This window comes from Corvus brachyrhynchos, unplaced genomic scaffold (assembly GCF_000691975.1).
Source record: "Corvus brachyrhynchos isolate BGI_N302 unplaced genomic scaffold, ASM69197v1 scaffold1337, whole genome shotgun sequence".
In the NCBI taxonomy this organism is placed as follows: domain Eukaryota; kingdom Metazoa; phylum Chordata; class Aves; order Passeriformes; family Corvidae; genus Corvus; species Corvus brachyrhynchos.
This window is the reverse complement of record NW_008239191.1, coordinates 38,662-63,217: the sequence shown is the minus strand read 5'-3', so window position 1 is coordinate 63,217 and position 24,556 is coordinate 38,662. Positions and strand designations below refer to the sequence as shown.

The 24,556-nt window shown below is 45.9% G+C and overlaps 1 long non-coding RNA gene across 1 annotated transcript in view; it reads left to right on the top strand.

The window, feature by feature from the left end:
* Window positions 1-1,840: 1,840 nt before the first annotated feature.
* LOC108448126 overlaps window positions 1,841-24,556 on the top strand; it is a 30,940-nt gene continuing 8,224 nt past the window's right edge. Inside the window, exon 1 of the long non-coding RNA XR_001863909.1 lies at window positions 1,841-2,221. This is a non-coding gene — a long non-coding RNA (uncharacterized LOC108448126). The remainder of the gene's footprint in view (window positions 2,222-24,556) is intronic.

The following is a 24,556-nucleotide window of genomic DNA, read 5'->3' as shown; positions in this document are numbered from 1 at the left end:
AATTGAAAATAATGAACCAAATGTTCTGCATATGAGAGGAAACCCAAAACGCTGCTGCTGCTGCAGGGCCAGACCTGCCACTGGTGGAGTGGGACCCCATGTTGCTTGGGACACTGTTCTCCCCTGGAGCTGCTTGCCGTCCCCCTCCCTCCCGGCACATTTTCCTTGGGCTGCAGTAGGGCTGGGCATTTGTGTTCCAAACCTTTGCCAACCCCATCCTGCACTGCTTCACTGCTGACCCTAATCCCAGCAGCGGGTGACTCAGCCCTTCTGTGGGGCTGCTCCTTCTGCCCCTTTCCCTCTTCCTGCCTGACCTCCTGGGCACTCACATGTGCTTCACTGGTGCATTTTGGTTTGTGTGCTTCTTTGGAGTCAGAAGAAGAGTAAGCAGAAAAATAGCTGCTGTAAGAAGTTACCTGACTTGTTCTTTTCTGTGTGGCTTGGCTGCTGTCCCAGCTCGCCAGAGCAGGCTCAGCAGTGCCCCAGCCTCCCAAGCTCTGGCATCTGGTTGGAGAGAGGTTTGCCTGTGGTAATGTGCTCAATGGCTCTCAGTCTAAGGGCTGAAAAATGCAAAACACCCTGGAAAAACTGCAGGCCTTGGGTACTTAACTCTTTGGTGGTCATGTAACAAGCAGCTAATAACTGTGGAAACTTGAATGTTTCTTTTTTTATTGCTGATTTGAGAGAGAAGTCAAATCTGACTTCCCAGCCTAGAAAATCAGTGTCGATGACTTTTCTTCTCTGCATAAGATACTACCATTTACTTCCCTCTTTTTGCTCCATTTCAGGTTTAATATCCTAGAATTTATTGATTTACAATTTGATACATTAGAGAGTTACCAGTTTTCAGATCCTAGCAAGGATTAATCTGTGAAGACACTGCCCCACAGACACACTTTCAGGGAGAATTGCTGTGTTAACTTGCAGAGTCACGTGTTGTATATCAGCACCATTTGCAGTGAGACTTACCTCAGGTGACAGCATCTCCTGCCTGCAATATGAAAGACATCCACAGACTTGTGTCACTAAGTAAAGGAGACAGAAAAGCTGAAAAGTGCCCTAACCTCTCTACTGCTAATGTCTGGCAACAAGCTAGGGGATGGGCTGGGGGGGAACAGGCTGCCCAGGCTTGAGGCAGCATTCCTACCCTGTGCATCCCTGGGCAGAGGTAGAGGGGGCACCTGGTGCAGGGAGGTTGTGCCAGGACTACAAACCTTGGGAGAACTTCCAGGTCCAGTTAGCAATATGAATTCTGGTGCATAATTTTTATGCCCCTGAAGGTATAGGGGGCATAATAACATGTGTTAGAAAAGCACGTTAGAAGTTCCAACAAATGTACAGGGTGTGCATTCCATGAACACCTTAGCTGTTGTCTGTGTGGAAATGCACAAGCTCCTCTGTGAACTTCAGCTGATCTTTGGTCCTTCCTCTAGCAATCCAGTACATTGTTTAATTTTTTTGGACAGTACCCACATCACTGACAGACACTTCATAAATACAACTAAATCCATCCTGGCAGGCTTCATCTCTAATTTTACAATGTGGTTTTCTGTGTCAGATGACTACACTTTATCCTAACTGTTTTAAAAACAGCACCAAGCATGGTTTATTCTCCTATCAGTCATACATTGTGCATTCAAAATAACCAACTCTGCTTCACAGCTGTACAGTGCACCTGAAGCAGCAGGTGAGGTGCTTTAATCCAAGATTCCCATTATGAAGATGGTGCAATCAATCCATCTGACTTCTTAATACCTCTGTGTGGGTTTTTTCCCCTCTGTGACTGGAAGTGACTCATTGCAACTTCCCTGAATGGCTCTGGAGAAGCAGCCTGCTTATCTATGATGCTTATCCCGCTTCTGTTCCCCTCAGAGGGTGAGTGATGGGCCTGTACCTGCATAGCTTATCCTAAATCTGGCTGTAGGGACAGGCAATGGTGTGGAGCTGCTGTGCCCTCCCAGGAGATTGGCCTGGGCCAGCCTTGGCACTGAGGAGCTGTTGGAAGAGATGCTGCATTTGTGGTTGGTCTCTTGGTGCTCAGAGAGTCAAAGGTTTTACTGGGTCTTTTTTACTGTGTTCTCCTTTGCTCCCCAGGAATGCTCTCCTTTGGCAAGCAGAATTGTTCAGAAACAGCTGGAGCTGCTGGGTGAGAAGAAAACCCTATCAGCAATTGATTTGAATGGGAATAACAGACAGTTGTTGATGGGAGGTCAAGGTTATGGTACGTCATGTCTAACAGTTGTTTATCTTCTATAGTTCTTTCAGAATGTTTCCTCACTGTTGTTTGGGTTTTTTTAATGGAAAATCTGGGGGTGGTTCTTTCCTTTCTGCTTGTAATCTCACAGTTTAGTTAAACCCACAAAAATGCTGAGAGAAATTGCTTAATCCCACAGAAGTCTGTCATCATCTCTCAGCTTGATATAAATTTTTGTTTGATTTTTGAGGAAACGGTTGTTTAGAGTGTTTCTCAGGCCGTGACAGAAGATGGTATCTGTATGTGTTATGAAAAGTTATTTAATAAGTACAACTGACATATTGCGAAACTGATGCTCTGCACGTTCAGCTTTCAGGCACAGGTTAAGGAAATGTCCTAGAGAGTCTGGCTCAGCAGGCTCCATGTGCTGTCTTGGGCTAGCACAGGTTTCAGCACACATCACTCCTAGGAGTCCATGTCTGTGAGGCTCTTGCTTTCTGCTCTGTTATGCCTTTATATATCAAAGGTCCTGCTCTCAGTGCAAAGATCAGCTTCCAGACTTTATGGCATTGGTGCAGCCTGCTCCACAGGGGATACTCACTCTGTTCTGCCTTTTTACTTCTCCTAAAATCACCTTTTTCAAAGTGCAGATTGTGTTCTGAGTGGTTGCAGGTTTAGCAATTACCTGTCTATGCACTTGGCAGGACAATATCCGTAGCAGAACAAAACAGGTTTATAGGTGTATAAAGGCCCTGACTTACCAGAGGAGTTGTTGGTAAGAATGCTTTTTTTTGGCCAAAATGTCCATGATTCAGCATCCATCACTGATCTCTGGAAGGGAAGTCATCATCATACCTGTCAAACAAATTTTTTTCCAACTCACAAGCAAAAGTTTTTTCCCAAAGTTTTTTTCCATTCAGGTTTTTTTCCTAAACTGCTGTTGTGTACAGAGCCTTTTAATTAGATCTTTCTTACAAGTATGCTAATTTATTAAAAGGACATTATCCTTTTAATATGGAATAAGCACCATATCCCTTTGCCTGAGCCTTCCATCCTTCCAAAAGACCTGCTTTTAACTGTGGCAGGTATTTGAGTTCAAGTCATCACCTAATCTAGAAAAATGAGGTGATCTTGTCCATAGCACTTACATCCTTATGCTTGTACTTCAGACTCACAGCTGACACTGAACTGAACTTGCTATTGAGTTCTCTATCTAGCAGCCTGAAAACATCTGGTCTCTTGTGACCAAACTGAATAAGAAGCAAAACTCAGGGTTTCGTGTTTTTGTTTTGGGGCTTTTTGTTGGTTGGTTGGGAGGGTGGGGTTTTTTTGTTTACAAGTTTTAGTAGAAATTCTGAGAAACTTCTGTAACTTTCATGTTCTGAATGTGGTCATGGACCCTCCTTGGTATAGCAAAACACCCCTGTGCTTGTGTAACAGGTTTCCCGTGCTTTTTCCCAGCTGAAGCTCTGATGACAGTAAGGCAGCGTGGTGTGGAGTACTAGGCTGGAAAGCCACCTCCTGACTGGAAAGCCTGTGTGTCTTGGTGGCAGAGGCTGTACAGAACATTGATCTGGCTGGGAGGTTGCCCTCACTATTTCCTGAGATAAATATGTGGTTTTAGTAAAACACAGTGTTTCTTTTTTTTTAAGAAAGAAAGATCCAACACTTGATTTGGAGGAGCAGGGCAATTCAATTCTCTGTCAAGGAAATCAGGAGGAGACACTTCCTCTGGGAAATGTTGATGAAATGCTGATACTTGTCTGCTTTTACAACAGTGGCTGCGGGCCAGCGCTGTGGCTAAACCTCAGTGGCTGAGCAGTGTCCTGTGAGGGATTCACTGCCACTGGGGCAGGTGCTCTGCCAGGAGCTCCTCATACACTGCAGGGAGGAGCAGGGGGCCTCTGAACAAATTCTACAGCTGCTCATCTCAGCAGGTACATGTGGCTGATTCCCCACAAAGGGAGGTTTAAGCCAAGAATGTTCTGAGCTCCCACACTTCAAGGGAGGTTGCAAAACCATGACCTTTTATGTTCTGCTTTAGGACAAAGCCAACCAGAGTTTCAAATGGGAAAACCCAGGGATTCTCGAACCATGACCCGTGGCCCACCTTAAGGTGTTGTAAGTCAGGCTTAATAGCACAGATACACAGTGGCCCTAGAGACAGCCAAAATATTTTACAAGGATTGCAACAGAAATGGCCAGGGCAGATTGTTCTTCTGTCATCAGCTCTGCCTCAAACAAAGCACTGCGATTTTAAATGAAGAGAAAACACGTGGGTTTGGAAGATAGGACATTTCAATATGTTGGCTAGGGACAGCAGCACAGCTCTGACTCCTCCTCTGCAGAGTGTTCCCACCTTGCAGAGCATTGCAGCAATAAGCTGTATTTAATCACCACCTCTGCCCCCATGAACATGGCCTTGCCTGGGGCTGCCAGCTCGCTGCAGTCCCTGGCCGAGGTGGAAGGGATTTCCCCTGCACTGTGGGGCTACATGGCTGGGCAATAGGGGCATGGGACAAGTGACAAGCCAATGCTAAACCATGGGTTGGAAGAGTGTAAGAACCAGAATATCACTGACTTGCTTGGAAAGGTGTGGGATCAAGCAATGGCATCCCAGCTTGTTCTCTGTGTGACAGGGCTGCTGCTGGACAGTAGGTAAAGACTGAGCTTTTCTGCCCAGTGCTAAAAGCAGAAAATGACTCTTCATTGTTTCCCTGTAGTTGTTCTGAGCTGTTGTTGTGTTGGCTGTGAGTGTTGTGAGGTTTCACTGGGGACTTTGCAGCACTGATGTATTCCAAAACAACCTCGAAGGTGTTTGCTACAGCTCAGAGGAGCTGCGTTACAGTATACTGTTGGGTTATTTTGCCTTAGTAGTAATTCTACACCTGGGTCATAAAAGACAAGAAACTTGATCCAGTGGGTGAAAAGAAGACCCCCACCATCAGCCCACTCATATTCCACTTGGAGGGATGAATAGAAATGAAGTTTTGCACAGCAAATGAAGTAAGTTCCCACATGGAGGGTTAACATCAAGTTGAAGCCCTACTGATTTCTCTTGAAAATTCCTTAGGAAGACCAGTTGCAGACAGCTCTTAAAATTAACTTCACTTACAGCATCTTATAAAATCATGTGATAGATGAGGAACGTGTCCCTTTTGCCTGTATCATTCTGCCCTACTTCAGCTCCTTTCTCTTGCAAAGTCTGTCTTTTGCAGTATGTCTTAGCTTTATCTAAGGGCTCCTTCTCAAATCTCCATTGTTTCCACCTAGTTATGTGTGGAGAAAATATTATTCAACACAGCCTGAAAAATGAGAATAACAAATGACTCATCTGAATGGTTTCTGACCATTTGGGTTTTGGTTTTGGTTTGGGTTTCTTGAATTGAGTTAAAGTAGTCCCAGCTTGTGCAAACTCTTGTGAAAAAAATGCAGTCAGCATTAAATGTCACAGTCAGCAAACATCACTACAAGGCTGGTGGTGGTGATGGTAAAATGCAGGTGCTGCTCCTTGCTCTGTGCAGTTAGAATTAACTCCCCTGTGCCTTCCCAGTGGTGTCTGTCTCATGCCAGGTGTAAAGCCAGGAAGCTGTGGGGCAAAAGCTAAGGCAATAGGTTCTTCTGGGGACTCTGGTGTCAGGGGCTGAGAGGCTGAGAATGAAACACAAGATGAATCCACTGAATCATCTGCCCTGGGAACTCTGTGCACAGTCACTGGCTTCTGGAAATTGTTACAGCTGTTAATTTCCCAGGACAATCCCTTGGCGCAATTCCTGTGCCATGACAGGAAGCATTTGCAGTAAATTTAGGCAGGAGATTAATTGCCTGTACTTCAAATCAGCAGGACCAGAGGTGTGACCAGGATGACCAGTGCATGGGCACCAGGGTCTGGGCACACGGGCAGCACGGCAGGGATGGGGATCATTCCCGATGGACACTGGTCCCTGTGGCACCCTCGCAGCTTCCTGGCAAGCTGCGTTTACCTGGTGTTGAGAAGGGAGCAACTCTACCCCACACTCCCCTCCTGACACTAGATAAAGAACTGAAACTTCTGGCAGCAGTTTTTGATGGGCTCTAGCTGCACCTCTGAGGGTGAGTGTTTGTCTTCAGGGCCCGAGCAATGGACTTCAGACTGGGCTCACCCAAAGCTGTGCTCCTGGTAAGAGAACATGGATAAACTCCAAGGCTTTGTGCACCAAGGAGGTTGTTAGCAGCAAGGAAATGAAGGGAAAACTAAACCTCATGTTTTCAGAACAGATGAAAAATCCCTCTGTGATCCCAGATCCAGGGTTGGCTGTACCCTCACACTGAATAGGAGGAAGGAGGAATAATTTCCTCAGGTCTCTTTTTGTGCCTGTTAAATAATTAATATCACCCTAGCTTAAGTTTGAGCACTGGAAAACCCTGGGTTGCATTTAGGCCAAAGAAAACATACTTTTGCTATTAAAAGCATGCTCTCATTTTATCTCGTCAGCCTATGAATTTCTTGCAGACCACACTAACATTTACAAAAGGGAGTTTCTCTCTTCTCTCTTTTCCTTACATGCAACTATTTACTTGGCCAAAGATAAGGGAAAGTTTCTGGAGAACACCTGATCTCACTGGAGAGTGATGTCCCTTTCTGGGTATGGAGTGTAAAAAACTTCTTTTTGCTTATTGCAGCTTGTGACATCCTCTGGAACAGCAACACCCCCGAGACAGCACCAAGGGATCACCTGGGGGGCTGCAGGTTCCTCCACCAGACTGGCTGGGGGTTATCTGGACCTGGTGCTGGGCATCCCCAGCAAAGTGTTTGAGCTGACAATAGGCAAGACAGATGCCACTGTGGGGAGGAGAGAACCACCCTGTTATGAGGGGACAGGAAGGAAATCTACAGCTACCACCAATAACACAAGGGCAGCAATAAGGAAATGACTTGGTGAATCAAGCCTTTCAAACTGAGGTGCTCAGAATTAGATACATAGTGCAGCAACTTGATTTGGAATGAGTGACAGTCCTGGTTCTCATTAGACTTTCTGTGTGGGACTGGCCCTTGCCATCCAAATCTGAAAGCTGGAGACTGGCCAGAGCAGTGGGGTGAGGCAGGTGGAGGCAGCTGAGCCAGCCCGGCAGCCAGGCAGGAGAAGGAGAGGAAGGGCCTTCAGAGTACAGGACAGAAACCTGAAGCCTCTCCACGAGGAGCAGCACCTTAGCCTGTGCACAAGAGTGATGCTGCCTCTCCACAGGGACCTTGGGGGATGGATGTAGTGGGGAGAGAGGGAAGGGGCTGGAGCAAGAGCTAGTAATGCACTACAGAGGGGATTGGGCTGTGGAAACAAACTGTTATGATTAGATTTTACTTGGTTTGAAGAAAATATTCCCATTCCATTCCCATTTCTGGTAACAGCTGGGCCATCTGCAGGTTCTGCAGCAGGTTGTGTTTACCAGCATCCTGTCGCCTGTCTACTCTCACCTGTGTTTATGGCAGAAGAAGAGAGCAATGCTAAGGAGAGACACAACTTTTAAAAGACATGTGTCTCCAGGTCTCTTACTCCCAGACCTCTGATGGGAATATTTTCTATGTTTTTCAGGTGAACAGCTGTTGCAGATAGCCCTTGATACCCTAGCTGCTAATTTAGCAAGCAAAATCGAGCTGCTCACTCCCCTTAGCCCCAGGAAAGTTGTCACAGAAGGCTCTCAGCATGTTGCTGGTGCTGGGAAGAAGCTATCCTTCTTTTGATTGTTGTTTTCTCCTGCAGTATTTCAGCTGGGAACATCCTTGACCTGCTATCCTAAACAAAGAGGTCCTGTGGTTTTCCAGCACACTGATGAAAAGCAAAATCTGCATGGCATCCCTAGGGGGACTGGGGAAGCTGCAGCAGCAGCCCGAGCAGGTAAACCCAGATTTTCCCACTTACATAGAACACGGAACTAATTACAGGAAAGGGCAAGGCAGGAGTGAGGAGCCTGCTGTGCTGCTGCACCCCAGCAAGGCTCCCCAGGCAGGAGCCCGGTGTCATCTCGGGTCTGCTCCCCACTGGGGTCCTCACAGCTTACTGGTGACCAGCTGGGACAGGCTCAGGGCCCACTGCTGTGGCATCCTGCCCGTGCTGCCCCGGGACTGAGGGCAGATCCAGTGTGGCACAGGGTTATTGCAGGGCTGAGGAGAGCTCTCCATGGCTCCTGCTGCCTCCTGCACCCGCTGCTGTCAAGGACAAATAAAGAGAGGTGGTTCTTGTCCCTCAAACAGCCAACCTTTGTAATTCTAGGGGGTTTTACCTGACTAATGGAGCTTTTCCTACCTTTATTCCCACAAGGTCAAACCATTTGTTTTCACAAGGTATGCTAATGTAATCTATTTTTTCTTCTTCCTCAGCCATCTCTTAAAAAAAATTCTTAGATGTTTGTTTGGGAAAGTGTTGTTAGATATATTTTTATGTGACATATTTATGCAAACTGTCACTAATCAGAATTCAGATCAGTGATACTGCACTACAGCAATAACTGATAGGTTGTAATGTTTATAAACGTTGCTTTGAGATTTAAATTTACGAGACAAGCATAGGAAATAGATCTTATCACAATACAGTGTAACCAAATAGAGTCCCAATAAAGAGGAATAAAGAAAACAAATTTTATATCTGGGCATTTGCATTCTCCCAGATGCTGGGTACCATCTGCCAGGATGTTTTAGCTCTAAAGTAAGCTGCAGTTTATAACACTTATAAACCCAGTGATTTCTTCCCCGCTTCTCTGCCCACACTTTTGCAAGGGAAGGATACACATGGTAGTAACTTGGGTGAAAGTTTTCTGGGAAGGACTTTGGTGGGAGAGGAGGTTTGTATCTTCTAGAGCATTCATATTTTGGATACTGCTAACTGTAGTTATTGTTTTGAAGAGATCCAGATATGTGTGACATGTATGCATGTGCAGTTCACATGTACTAATTACTCGATGTTTCCATTCCAACCTTATTGCTCCATGCTTGTTACATCAAAAGGATATCTAGATTTCCTATAATTCAAGATTTTACTGGAAAAAAGGGATGGTATTTACTGAAATATTGAGAAGCCTTATCTAGCTTTGGTTTTGTTCTGAATCCCAGGGATTCCACACAAAGATGAGATTTATTAGAGGCTTGAATGCTCAGTTGTGTGCACTATTTCCATTGGATTGGGAGCAGATTCAAAACTGGAGAACTGGACATTCACATGGCCCAAGAACTGAAAGGTACAACTAGCACTGGGTTATTTTTTTTCCCTTCTGAATTATGCTGACAGCAGCCGTAACATTAAGGCTGAAAAGTTTATTTACTATATAAAGGCCATATTTTCCCTTCTTATCCCAGCTTTCCTTGGCTTTCATTGCTTGGCAGTATCCCCTTAACCACTAACACCCGGAGGCGTGGTATTAAACTGGGATAAGAAATGAACATGCAGAAGAATATTGGAGATTTAAGTGGGTATGGTTCTAAGAAAACCAGTGGAAAATATGTTTACTCCAAGCATCTGTAGCACCTAATTGAAGCAGTGATATTTTCTGTAAGAGCACAGGGAATGCTTTCTGCTTTCTCTTTGGCTTTGAATTTCACTTTGAATTGATGTGACAAATCCGTGGAATTATTTTCTCACAGCTGCAATGGAAACTTTCTGCCAGTAGACAAGGATGTGTTAATTGGGGTGAAAAAGCTTGCATTCAGTTCATCTTTGGTGCTTTCTGGAGTCTTTGTTTAGGAACTGTTGCTTCCTCCTAATTTATTGAAACCCAGTACACAGTAAACACTATTACTTTTGAACTATTAATGTTGCTGTAAATTTGAATGGTAGAAAAGGGTGGCAGATTGTGATCAAAAGGGAGCTGATCTACAGCTGTGTGTGAAATAATTGCCAATACTAAATGTGACAGAGACTGAAACCCATATTAATGTGCCCATAAAGGATGATGTAGTGCTCCTGAGCCCTCAGTATTGGCACTGCCAAATGAATTCCCATGAATCTAATTTAGGAGAACATAAAAGAACCCATATCACCTTTAGGGCATCTGCAAGTGCTGGTAGTTGGGACTTTGCTGTTCATTCATATTGCTTTCCTCAGGCAAAGGCTGAGCCCCCTCCAGTGGGCTTGCCAGGACTGGTGAAGGAGGGCAGCCCTGCCAGGATGGGGGACCAGCCACCAATGGTGGTTCCTGGCTGAGAGAAGGCTCCTGGCATGGTGGTCTCGCCCTGGGAGAGGCAGTGGGGTATGGGAAGGCTGTCGGAGCACTGCACACCACTCCCTGAGCACACCTCCATGGCACTGTGCAGGTACTGGAGTTGTAATTAAATACAGCTACGCCCTGATCAGCAGTTTCAGCTCATTATGGTCTGTCAGTGGTCTCATGGTCCTCTAGTGCCATTCCAAAACAAAGAAAAGGCACAGTGTGTTTGATGGGAACACATGGGCAGTCTTTTCTTCCCTGCATCCTGCTTTTTTGAGACAGTGGGGTCCTACAGCAGCCATCTGTTCTAAAAGCTACAGACTTAAGCAGCCAAATCTTTTTGACTGTATCAATCTGTATTTGTACTGGTCGTTACTGTTCCCAGGCATACACCACGAAAGGCAGGCAAGCATTAGGAACAGCAAGCCCCTGATGCACTCACTCTGCCCAGGGAGCCACAGCAGTCCCCAACAGGGCAGGGACTGTTCCAGCCTCGGCCCTTGGGGCAGCTGTGTGGCCAGGAGGGCTCAGCCACTGCTCAGGCATCCCCCAGCATTTCAGCCTTTTGCTCCATTCTCTTGCCCCCTGAGGAAACCTCACCCCTGCCAGGGCTGTCCAGGGCCCTGCTGACAGCCTGGTGCTTCACGTGGACTTGCCGTGGTCACCAGGCAGGCCCAGGCCTGGACAGCTGCCCATGAGCCACTGGTGACTGCCCCAGCCACGTGCCAAAGGAGGGAAAATGCATTCCCACTCCTCACTCATCTGTCCAGCCCTCTGTTTCCTCGCCTTTTATCACATATGCTGAAATAGCAGCTGTTTCAAAAATGTACTTTCAAATTTTTTTCCAAAATATAGATTAACATTTCTCAGAGACCTTTGAAGACATAAATTCAACCAGATATATTTTAAAGTTCTTTTTAATCAGCATCAGAGCCCTCATCTGAGCCATATCGAGGAGCAGAGGAACAAACTGGAGCTGAGGAAGTGGGATGGGGTGGGTGATGCACCAAACAGCCTCACCAGCAAGTCATACCAGTGGAGGCAAGGCCATACAGGGAGACTCACTGGGCACTGTAGTGCACATGGCCATGGCAAGCACAACAGAGCATGATAGTGCCATCAGGGTGCATGGAAAAAATAGGTTTTCTCATTTAACCAACTGCAGAATTTTGCAGTCATGTTTTGGAGATCAACAATGAACAGAAGAGGCTACTGATGCAACTGATTCAGAGGCAGGGACCTCATCTTGCAAAAGGGTTATTGACAGTGCTGACTGAAAACAACAGGACAGTGTTTGGGCTGCACAGGCAGGGCCAGCAAGGGGCTAGGAGTAGAGGTAGTTTCATGAATGTATCTGTGGGGAAAATGGACAGAGTAGAAACGGCCCTTCTGCTGCAGGCAGAGCAGTGCCAGGCAGTGCCTGGCTTTCACAAGCCTCTGCAGAACAGCAGAAATTTAATACCCCCCTCATTACAGGGACCACTGTCCAAATGTTTCCTTGGGGAACAGTTGAAAGGGAAGCTAATGTCCCTTCCTGGACAAAGCTTTGCTCCTCTTGGCCAGCTGTCAGCCTGACTGGTGGACATGATCTTGGATGTGGAGCTCCATGCCCAGGAGGAGGCTGCTCCACCACAGGCTCACAGCACTTAACACAGCAGGAAGAGCTTTGGGGTTTGCTCAGCCTGGCAGAGCTGCACGTTGTGATGAGAGGGGGTGGGCTGGCTCCCCTCACCCTCCCTCCCTGCCAGTGTCACTCCAAAGCCTTTTGTGGTGGGGTAGCTTTTGGCCAAATGAGAGCAGGGTCCGACCCACACTGAGTGGCCAAGTGGTTGCCACAGGGCTGCTTGTGAGGGTGCAGCCCACAGCAGGGTAGGAGCAGGACCTCCTGCTCATCTGAACACTCATTCTCTCACTTTTCATAAAGAAGAGCAGGGCTTTTTTCCAGGATTAGTCTCTGGGCACTGGCATGGCTCCTTAAGACACCAGGAGCAGAGCAGGCTGGGGGAAGACCTGTGGTACCTGACACAAAGCAAAGCCAGAGGTGACAAGGAAGTTCAGACTTCACCTTCAGCTTCCCATGCATTCAAAACTGAGCTGGATTCTCTTCTCCATCTTAAAGGCTCTTGTAGCCCTGCCTGACTCCAAGAAGAGCCTTGACTGTGCCACTCTTTTCTACCTCTCAACCCTGTTGGTTTTTTTTCTCAGCAAGATTATTCTGAGTGCAAACTGATGGGCTGAAAAGGGCAGAGCTCTTGCCCAGCTCCCACCTACACCTGCAGAGGAGACCTGTGCCTGCCACCTGTGTCACCACACAGCTGGATGCTGGGGAGCTCCTGCTGGGTGACAGCTCTTTTGCGGGACAAGCTGGCCTTTCACAGCTCCACAAATACCCAAACACTGACAGGGATTTCTGAATTTTTACCATTGCAAGTACTGTCAACCTTTGTTGATACCTCTTGCCTGGGCTGTGAGGGAAGTGCACAGTGTTAGGCACTAAAATAGAAAATATTTATTTAAAGAAGTCAAACGTTCTAATTTCTTCTCTCTTCTGGTGAGTGTAAATTAATGGCAGTTCAGCGCTCTGCTGAAATAAGTGGAGTGGGATTGTGGGAGAGCTCTTTTTAGTCAAAAATATAAATATACACCACTTTAATTGTCACCCACTCATTTGCTTCTTAATGTGAACAAGGCTTCAGCAGGCTCCAAACAGCATTGACACCCACTCTCACTCTGCCCTAGAGCAGCCCCAGCCAGGGACCTCCAGCCTGTCCACAGGCAGGTTTTAAAGCAACTACATGATCACTGTTCAAGGAGTCAAACAGCTCCTCCTGTGCCTATGACTGTAGCCTGGAAAAAGGGCTCCACACTTTCAAAAGTGGCAAATTAGCAAAGGAAATGTAGGAGCCCCCTGCTCTGCTCATTTCCCACAAGATATTACTGGGTGCTAACAACCTCCCCAGCTCCTGCACAGCAACAGCCGTCACACGCTGTAATGGAAGGTGGTCAGGTTTTCAGTTCTTTTTTCCCCAAATCCATGGTTGTTTGTTTTTAGAAGGGGAAGAAGGGCTGCCCTGTATTTGAGAGTATTTCAGAATCCCCTGCAGTGGCCTAATCCTGCTGCCACTGATATGTGACGGGGAAGCCATCATAGCTCTGCTTCTTTACATCACTTCGCATTGATACGCCAATTTACCTTGAGTTTTTTGCAGTTTACTGTCAGGGAAATAGAATAATACTCCTTTACTTCACCTTTGTATTCGAGTATAACCATCCTTAGCCATGTGTGAAGAGCTGCATCCTGGAGCTGTAATTGCTGGGACACACCACAATGCAGAATAGTAACTCGAAGCTAATGAGCTCTATGCGTTCAGTCAGGATCAGACCTGCCATCCTCCTTCCCAATGAAATTACTGCTGCCCTGCTCATGCTGCTTTTCCAAGTGTATGCTAAGGTTTGCAATCAATTTGAGCAAGTCTCACTTTTGATTCCAGTTGTCTTCTGAGTTATCCAAGAAAGGCAAATCCAGGACAGCAAAGCAGACAGGAATCTGCAGGGCTCTCTTTAATTTGCAGTTTATCTGCAATTTAAGGGAGTAAACACAGCCATTCTGAAGATGCATAAATACAGCTTGGAGAGCCATTGAAATATAGGTCAGGGTTTCAGCTTTGCCTGGGGATTTCAATACATGGCTCGGGGAGACTCTGTGCTGCTCCAGGAGCCGGGTGGAGGACACTTCTGAACCAGTGTAGTGAAACCAGGTAGGCTTCTGCATAATCAACAGCAGCTCCACTGCAGACTGGTAAACAGGTCCCGTAGGCCATCGCTGAGCTGGAATTGCTAAGTGCTGAATCTCACTGGTCAGTCCTGGCAAAGGCCTTTGGCTCTCCAGCGGCTTCAGTCTTCAACTGTGCTCCAAGGAGCACCCCCAGCATCTGCCAGCAGTAACCAAATTGCCTTCCAGGTGCTTCGAGGGAGTGATAGAGCTGTCAACCTGATAGTTGTTAACAAAATACATAATTTGGGGGGGAAAAAAAAGGACTTGCATTGATACACATCCATTTGCTTTGCAATCCAAGTATATGACTGCTGCAGAACAGGAATCTATTCCGTATTTGAGACCCAGTCTGTATTTGTGTTTTAAGTTAGCTTTCCAAGCAAAACATGTGAAAAGAGAACATTTAAACAGGAAGGGTTCATGGATTTTTTTTCCCCTCATGAATTTCTGTAAGTCTTGTTGCTGCTAATTACTGGAGATCTCAGCACAAGAGCTTTTCTTTCTAGCAAACCAGCTTCTCATGTTTCCTGCCCTTCAGTTAATCAGTTATAATCTCCTCTCTGTTTGTTTATTTAACTTCCAAAAAGCTAATTGACTGTTTGTGACATGAGTCTGCCTGAGACTGGGAAAGCAGAGTTTGCCTGTGTGCACCCACAGCGTGGACAGTGGGTGGGCTCTGGCAGTGCCCACCACTTCCACAGCAGCCTGGGGATGTTCCAGGAGCTGGGGACTGGCTCTGTCCTGCTGTGCCTGCCCGTGTGCCCCCAAGGAGGCTGTTTTCCCGGAGGAGGGTGGCTGGTGGGGCTGGCCAGCAACCTGGCAGCCATGCAGGTCGGGCACGGGCAGCTGCCAGGGCTGGGGCCTTGCAGCCGTGCCCAAGCAAGGCAGAATCCCACCTGGAGAGAGTGCGTTAGCATCAAGTAAGGCATCAAGGGATGTGGATGCGGAGCCACTGCAAGCCTGATCCTCTGGTTCCTCTGGTGGGGCTAGAAAAGCAGATTTGAAAATAAAACGTTGAGAATTTCTATAGCAACCTTTGTGTCTCTGTTAACTGAAGGAAGATGTTTGTGGTGAGAGAGGTGGGCCTGTGTCCTCTCTAATTCCACTGTCCCTACATCCCCTCCCTGGCACAGACATGCCCTTTGGAAAGGCTAGGCACCCACTGCTCACTGTGAACATGTAGCACAGGAGAGCAGCTGCACCCACAGCTCCTTACTCCCCGTGCCCTGGAGTCAGACTTCACAAGATGCAAACCAGCTCTTCTGGGTGTCAGGGCTTCTCTGCAGTGAGTGTTGTTCTCCTCACCCACCCACTCCTGTGCTTTCCGCCCAAGCACCAGGCGTGTGCCGCCGACAGCAGCTGCCCCTGCACGCAGCCTGTCCCGGGGCTTGGTGTTCCCAGTGCTCTGTTGGATCCTCTGAGCAAGATTAGGAGACGGCTCTTCTCAAAATCTGTTGAAATCAAAATAGATGATTGTAACTGATGGGTTTTTGACCATGTTTTTTTTGCCTTCACCATGATGCAAGAGTAACTAAGCAGTGCTGATTTTAATGTTTTTTTTTCTTTTCATCCTTTAAAATGGGTCCCTAAATCACATCAGACTCTGGCCCCTTCTAGCTCTCTGTGACTTCACATGGCTACAGGCTCAAAGGATATGGCCAGTGGAGAAATCTTCCTGCCTAAGGGGAAGTTCTGAAAGGATGGGTCTGCTATGAGGTGTATTAGTCATGCTCATGTATGCACATTATCACTACAAAAGAGAATTGGTTTTTTGGCAGCTGTGCTCCTGGGATTGTGTTTCAGCATGGGATGAACAGGCTGTAGTGCAAAGACCCTTCAGAAGGTCCCACATGAGTTCCTGGTGTGACAAAACTACCCTTTAACCTCGAGCCATGAGGTGTTGGTGCTCTGTTTCTAAACTGACTTGAGGCATTACGCACAGTTCTATAAAAATGCAAAATGGGGCTGCTGTATTACCTCCTGTAGCTCAAGAGGTTTGGAGCAATTCGTTCATCATTTCCTACCAAAAAAGCACTCCCCTGAAGCTGTGGCTGCTGCATCTCCTTTTGCAGCAGGCTCTTTATTTTTGTGCTTATAACATTGCAGTTTATTTCCGTGGCAACAACTATAATGTGATAATTTGCATCCATAATAACTTCACTGTTACTAGAAAAGGTAAAACGGTGGCAATCTTTTTGAAAAAAATGATCTGGCTCCAACTGAAATTGCAAACTATAAAAAAATACTAAAAATTAAGTTGATTCCTAGGGCATTAAATCATGGCATATTGAGCTGAGCACATGACTTTTCTCGTCTCGCTGCTGTAGTGAGGGGCAAGCCTGCATAAGCCGGCTGGAGAGCTGAGACTGCAGATGAGGGAACACACAAACACTCTCATTTGTGTTTTACTTAAGCTTTGACAATATTGTTCTCTGTTTTCCCTTCCTCAAGGACTGCACTCACTCCTTTTCCCTACTGTTTTTCTTGGCTCTGCTGAGTGATGTACAAATTGTTTCTACTTTCCAGGTTAGTTTGTGACATCCTTCTCTTGTGTGTGCATGTGGGTAATGACAATGCTGCCCTGCTCATCAGGAAATGAGTAGGCTGCCTGACTCCGGCCTCAGAGGAGGTGCATCGAGGCCAGTGGAATTGCTATGGCTCAGCACCAGCCCTGAACCAGGATTTGCCCCAGCGCTGCCAGTTGTTCAGTGGTTTTGCACATGTTTTATCTTTCACCTGTGTCCAAAATCTCAGTGCTGTCCTCCACTGAGAAGCTTAGAATGTAACATGGACTGTTCTGGGATGAACACATTGAGGAACTAAGGCCAAAATGCATTTCTTTTAGTTCAAAACCAGACACAGGGTGTCTTTCCTAGTTCTGTCTCCTGTGGGTTTTGCTTGCTTTAAATTCGTTTAGAACATAGTAATTTTTTTTTTAATTTTCTTGCACATACACATACACACACTCATGTTTAAATAAAAGAGAATCCTGCTTGTATGATGAGACACACCAACTGTCTTGATTCAAACAATCCTCTGTTTTGATGAGTTGATTAAATCTATTTTAGCTGAACACTGGGGTGGAACTAGATGGTCTTTAGGTCCCTTCCAACCCAGGCCACTCTGGGTTGGAAGGGGCCATAATTCTAGGCTTTCCTGAAAAGCTTTCCTCCATAAATTAGAAGTAAGATAGCTGGCACTTATAAAACAGAGCAGGCTATCAGAGACCTCAGTTTGGCTGGTGTAGAAATGTCAGATAATATGATTTTCCATGAATTACTGACTGTGTAACCAGGTTGAGAAAGTTAAAATTCTCTGAGAAAGGTAAGGTCCATGTGAGCCATTTGAGCCCACACATGGTCATGAGCACTTTATCCTTGCTTGAAGCAGCTGGGTGAGCAAGTATCACTTTTCTTCATTGTGTGTGATGTGGGTTGAGACAGAATTACAAAACTAACCTCCTTGCCTGCTGGTTTGTCTCATCGCGTTTTCATAGGCCAAGAAGAACAAAAACCCCACATCCAATAACGCAAGTGTGGGCTTGCCTCAGCCCTGTGTTCCCTTGCCAAAGGAGGGTGAGAGGGCTCTTCCCAATGCATGAATGGTCCTAGGACATCCATGACCTACGTGTCAGCTGGCCTGGGCCTGCCTTTTCTTCCTGTGTATTGCTCCTGCCCATGGTGCTCACCTACACCAGAACATGGATTTGGCAAGTAAAGCTTGTGGCTATGGATAGATGATCTGCAATCTGATAATGCCTGGTCTTAATTAGAATACAGTTCTGAAGAATTGGCTCTCTTAAATGTCCTGCTTTTCCTGTTGCATGATATTGCAGGTTCTTAACAGCTACTGGAGTCACCACATGCCATGTGCTCCTTGTTGCTGTGTTTATTTTTTTGCTTAACATTCACAGTATTATCAATATTGATTCTCAAGATGGTTGGTTTGTTGTTTCTAGAGAGACATGCAGATTGAGCCACTTTCCATTTAATATTAACTGAAATTCACTGGAACATTATCATCTGCGTGGCAACCAGAAGACCATCTGTGCCTAACATCAATAGCCTACAGTGAAAGAGCCTGCTTTTGACAGGATAAATACATACTGTGAAAATCCTTATCAGGTCTGAATGAGAGCTAGGTGGGACAAGCTACCCTCTCCCTAAAACCAGGTGCAGGTCACATCCAATTTCAGCTGTGAGTAATGAACAGCATGATTCACTCCACAGCCAGTCTCATAAAACTCCACTCCTTATTCCCAGAGATAAATAGGAGTGATATTTTCATAGACAAGTGTTATTGTTGGTAAGCCCTTTCTAGGTCAGTTCAAACCAACACACGTAACCCCTCCTGGCTGACTCCCAGCTTCGTGCAAGCTGGCAGATCCACTGCAGTGGTGATTCGGAGGGGACATGCCAGACAAGCCACACTGACAGAATTGGGAACTGGGTACAAAAATGCACCCAAGCCGCCACACTGACAGAATTGGGAACTGGGTACAAAACTGCACCTAAGCCAAATACCAAAATTCAGGAGTGCTGAACTTTACTCTTTGAGCGAAAGAGTGACAAATGTCTCCCAGGGAAGAAGCCTGGTCATCTGCTGAAAGATGACATCAGTGCAAGCTCCCTGTTTGGGGTTTTGCTCCCCCTTAAGGTAATGGTGCTCTTCTGCTTACAAGAAATCAGCACAGTATTAATTTCACTGTGTCTTAATTATTCCTTTTCTGATTTCCTACATGTATGGCTGCTTTACTGCTTTAATGCAGTATTTTCCATTAAGCAGTTCTATGCAGCACAACAAAAATAAACACTCAGAGCAATGTGCGTAAGATTAAACTATTAAACTCACTCAAAGTATCCAGTTCATAAATTAAAAGTGCTTATGCTCATACTTTATTATTGATTGTTGAGTTGATACAAGTAGAAGAACTTACCCTTAGGAAACAAAACTCATGGTTCCTTAAGCTTTTCTTTGTCAGGAAGCCAAAAAGACAACATTACATGGAAATGTCACCATTTGTTCTTGTCAAATGTAGTTTATTCAATTAGATATTTCGTAACTCTACTGAGTTATACAAAGGAGGTTAATATTTTTTATCGTTTTTCTTCATGCTGTGCCTCTAATACACACAGAGATAAGTTAGCCTAGTAAAATACACAGCGTATTTTGGTAATGTGTTTACTGGATTCCAGTAAAAGACTATGAGAAATTATTCAGGATTTTTGCTTCTTCAACTGAAATTTTCTTTCTTCTCTCTCTTTTTTTTTTTTTCCTTTTTCTTTTTGTTTATTTTTCATTGTTTGGGGAGGGGGCATAATAATCTTGCACATTTTTGTTTCCTGAAAATGCTTCAAAAAAGAAATTCCTAGAAGCAGATTTGGGGTTTTTCCCCCTGAGTTTAGAAAGAAGGAAGCAGATTTGGGATTTTTTTTTCCCTGAGTTAAGAAAGAAAGACTTTCTGGAGAACAAGGTCTTTAGATACACTCATGTTTTCAAAAATTTATTTGTCTGTGGTTGTGTGTGTATCTGACATCTTGCAGGATGAGAAATACAAGAGGAGTCTAAGTTTACAGTAACTTACCATTTGAGACTGTCTTATAGAGGGTTCAGATCGGTTCTGGTTTTATGGATATGATTTAAACCAGCAAAAATATATTCATTTTTCCTTGTGGAGTTAGTTTTCAGCCCAGTTGGTGGCTGGAGCTCCACTCAGCTCCAGAGGTCAAATAAATATCACCACTGATGTAAGGAAGAGAGATGGGAGCATGCAGCCAGTGTCAGGGCAAGGAGAGGCCTAGAGTGACATCCATTTTAGGTTCACTTACCCAGTGACAGAATTGCAGCCAAAGCAGTTGGATAAAGCTCTGGGCACAGTCCGAAGTTCTGCTGAAATGGGACAGGGCTACCATGCCTTGCCAGAGATGTAAAGAAAAGGAGAAGCAAGGCTGTTTAGCTGACTTTGGGCTGAGAACTACATGTGTGGCCCATGGCTGCTTCTTAAAAGTACCTGCAAGCACTTTCACTATGTGAATCTACAGGAGATGACTGGATTTCTTGAAAGAACCAACACCCTTCCTGGAAAAATTGCAACAGTTCAGAAAAGGTGAAAGTTGAGTACTGCCACCCTCTTCCTCTTGTGTAATTTGATTAGCTCATCCTCTGAGACAGCAGGAGCTGCCCTCCCCAATGTGCCAGGTTTAGGCCTTTTTCTAAGTCTTGTGTTGTATTGGGAACTGCTATCATATTTGAACTCAATTGAGGACATGAAACCAACTGCAATTTGGCAAGCCACACAGACTGGAGCTAATTTTTGTTCTCTGTTAATTTACCTGCCTGTGGCTCTTTGTGCTGCCCAGGATATAATCACAGCTTGCTCTGGAGATGCTAAACGTGTTTGTCTGGAGCTGGGCTGATGCTGACTGATGGGCAGCAGCAGTGTCATTGGGCTGGTCACTCCTCCTCACAGCAGGCACAGCTGCTGGGCTGTGACATGGACAAACCCCAGGGCCAAGGCTTGCCTTGGCTGCTGCATCCCTGAGTCTGAGAGGAGCCTTGGAGGAGTCTTCACAGCAGGTACAGCCTTGGCTGCCCTGACTGGTAAGGAGCTAGCAGGGCTGACGTGCAGAAACCCTTCCATCAGCTTCCAGGCCAAACAAGGGAGCAGAAGTGCTGGAAATGATGGTGTGCTGTGGCACACACTTTGTGGAGCAGCCTCTGGGAGGGACGCTGCAAACTGTGATGACTGAGAGTGGCCTGGAAGCTAAATCCCATGTAACTAAGGGTGTCGATTCATGAAACACTTAATCCGATTTAAATGCAAGCTGCTTCTAGCAGAGGTGACCTCCTCACATCTCACATGTGCATTCCCACCCTCTCCCTTCTCTTGCCTCTGGGCATCCCTGAGCTGTAGGTTGACTCGGACCCTGTTCACCCAGTAAAAAGCAGATGACATTCACTGTAGGCTCAGTTTGTGTCAGGCCATAACTATGCATACAAGGATCTGACCTAGGAGGCCCCATCTGGTAGGGCTGAAGGAGAAATGCTGCTCTGTTTGGTAGCCTTCACTTAGACTGGATTGAGTAAAAAGAAACTGGAGTGCACAGAAGCCAATTTGGATAATACTCAGGGCTGAACTGGATCCAGCAGCTCAGGAGACTAAAAATCAGAAAACCATTCAAAGCTCCTCTTACCTACTTCATGTAGGAAGCACACACAACCTGGAGCCTTGCACCAAGCTCCAGTAAGCAGAACTGCAAACTGAGGAGCCTTCTTTTGGAAATATCACTTGGAAGAAACCAGCCAGCCAAAGGTGGTTTGATGGGGCTTGCTGATACATTTATACAGGTGAACAGTCTGGAGGCCAGGAAGGAGCTCTAGTTTCCAGATAAACATCCTCTCTCGCATTCACTTTACTACTGATCACAGCTCTCTTCCATTTCTTTTACTATTCCTTGCTCCTGTTTCAGGACAGGGATAGCAACGGTTGGAGAGGGGCTGGGGTTCAGTGCTCACACAGTGCTGTGAGGGAACACAATCCAAACTAAGCATCCTTTCATCACTGCTCTTCTTATGCCCTCATTTTAAACACAGCTTTTCCATTCCAGGTGTAAACACTTTCCAGGTTTATCACCTCTGGTTTCTGGAAATGGGCATTTGTTTTGGGAAACAAGTGGAAGAGCAGGATTCTGGCAGGGTAAATTCCCAGTTTCCAGCAATCTGTTGCACAGGGCCTCGCTTCCAGAGCACAAGACTGCTTCTCTGTTGTGAGAAGCTTGTGGTGATGGCTTCTTCCAGTCTTGTCTGATGAGTGTGCTTGCAGAGTGGTAACAAAAGGTGTTACAAAACTTCTGGGAGGAGCAGCAGATCAGGGAATTTTGGGAAGACATAGGTGGGAGCTGAAAGTGAGAGACAGGAGAACACATCTCGGTTTAACCTGTGATGCGAAAACCAAAATGAAACAAAAAACCCCAAACCAACCAATGCCCCCTCCCCCCACCAACCCTCAAAGAAATCAGGACATAAAAGTGTGGATAAAAGCAGGAAAAAACATGGTAGTTCTTCCAGCTTCTGCTTCCCTGTCTTGCTCACTGTGTTCTCCCTGTGTTCGGTGTTGGTCTATTGCTGCTCTGTGCTCTCCCCTGCAGTGCTGCCATGAGTCCCACGTGCTCCTCCTCAGTGGCTCACAGAGTGGTGCTCCAGGGGATGTTCTCTGAGACACAGCTGCAGATCACCCAGGTGGGTGCCCACCTCAGGCAGGTGGGCTGGGAGCCCCTTGCATTTCCAGAAGCGTCCTGCCTACCAGGCACCCGAAGTGATGTGGACACGGCTTGTGTGTGACATTAGAGGGGCTTCCCCATGCCAGGATGTTGTGGGTGAAAGTCAGATGATGAAGAGAGGTTTGGGACTCTCTCACTGCCCTGATAACACACCTCCCCACAAAAGCCTGTGGGCTCTACAAGAGCTCCTCTGTTGCAGCTCAGGACACGCATCCTGGCTCTGCCCCTGCCCACAGTGGCACAGCTCCATCCCGGGCTGCAAATGAGGCAGTTCCCAGCCTCCCAGGGGGACAGTGAGGGGAACAAGTAACTGGCACAGAGCACAGGTCCTGGCAGACCTGGAGAGAGATGAACAGGTACTGAGCAGTGCTGGACTCCAGACTCGGCAAACTTAACAGTCGAAGCCATTATCACACCAAGTAAATACATAAAAATAGATTACTGTAGGTGGCTTTACACAGTAATGTCCTGCATGTACCATCTCTGAAGTCTTTAGTGAGTTCCTTCTCCAGTAAAATCTGATCTTTTTTATTATTATTTTTAATTCTGTACCATTCCAGAAATGTCATCCTATTTCCCGCTGTCATACAAAGTGCCCGAGGCTGTGATTGAAAAATCTTATGAAAAGACTCATATTCTGTTTCTAATCTGATGTGTTTCTCTCTTTAGAGTGCCTGCTAGTTTCTTTTTGCCTGCATGACATTTCTATTTTGATCTAACCTCTTCTTTCCCTCTGCCTGTTGCAGTGCCTCTGTCTCCATGGCCCATTTCTCCTTCACAAGTTGTTAATGTGAAAAAACTACACTGCCCCATACCTGGGCAGGTCAGCTTCGAGCACTCCTGAATCACAGCTTCAGCTCATGTTTACGGTGGCTAACAATGAAAAGTGTTTTTTACACTGAGGATAATGGTGTATTTGCACTGTAAGATAAACCTTAGATGTAAAAATCATTATTTATTTAACAAGCACATCAAAGAATACCACTGGAGAAGGGAATTTCAAAGTTTCCCAGAATAATCAGATTTCTGCTATTATGTGAGGTATTTTTTTTCTCCTGACTCAATAATAATGAGTAATAAAAGTGTAGTTCTCAGAAGTCATTTAAAGCATTACCAGACTGAGAAGAAAAAAAAAGGAATCATTTCCTTAGAAGCTAGAAATCTAGTAAACGACAGGACTGCAGAGCTAATGAGAGAAAGAAAGGTCTGACTTGGAGCAGACTGCAGCACTTCTGAAACCTGAGAAAGATTTTCTCCTAGGAAGGAGGAGAAATACCATTGGGAAAGCTCGCTGCTTAATTTCCTACAGTACTTTCCTTAATTAAATGCATATTTAAATAAGCAGGAGCTCAGCAGTGGAAGTATCCTATAGCATCATTGTGCATTGTGCTCCATGGCACAGAAGCACCACTGAGGGCACCCTGTCCCCAGCATTGCATATTCTAGGTAGAGAGTGCCACAGAAAAGACATCCTTTGTGGATCTCCCCTTACAGATTTGTCTGAACAACTTTCTAAAGCCTCTGATGACTGACTGTGAAACAAGGCCCCAGTTGATTAAGAAACCGAATGGCTTGGCGGAAGAATGAGGTCTTCAGTTTAAATTCAGGCTAGTTTCCGTTTTCTTAGTCCTTTCCATGGCTCACAGGGAAATTCCTCACAGTTTTTTAACCCTTTGCTCTGCCTGGCTGAGCCCTGGGAAGATGTGGGTCACCATGAGCTTTCTTTGTTGGCAGCACCTCGATGCTGGGCTGACCCTGTGCACCTGGAGCCCCAGAGTGGCAGGAAAAGGGTCACCAGGCAGGGCTCGTGGGAGAGCTGGTTCCCCATGACCAGGAAGGAGGAACTAAGGGAAAAAGGAGGCACCCAGCAGGTGAAGAAAGGCTCACACAAGAGATACTTTTTTCCATTTTTCTCATAGTACTTTAAAGTACTATCAAATGCAAAGGTCTATATTCCTTTGTCCTAAATACTGTATTAAAAAAAAAAAATCTGTTTCAAGTGGTTCAAAGTATACAACTGAAAGCTTTTCAGAAATAATAATCTGCACGTGTGTTCCAGCCCTGGACAGTGATGGATCTGCTGCAGAGAGTCCTTCTGACAAAGAAAGGGGCTCCTTCTTGTGAAATGTGCAA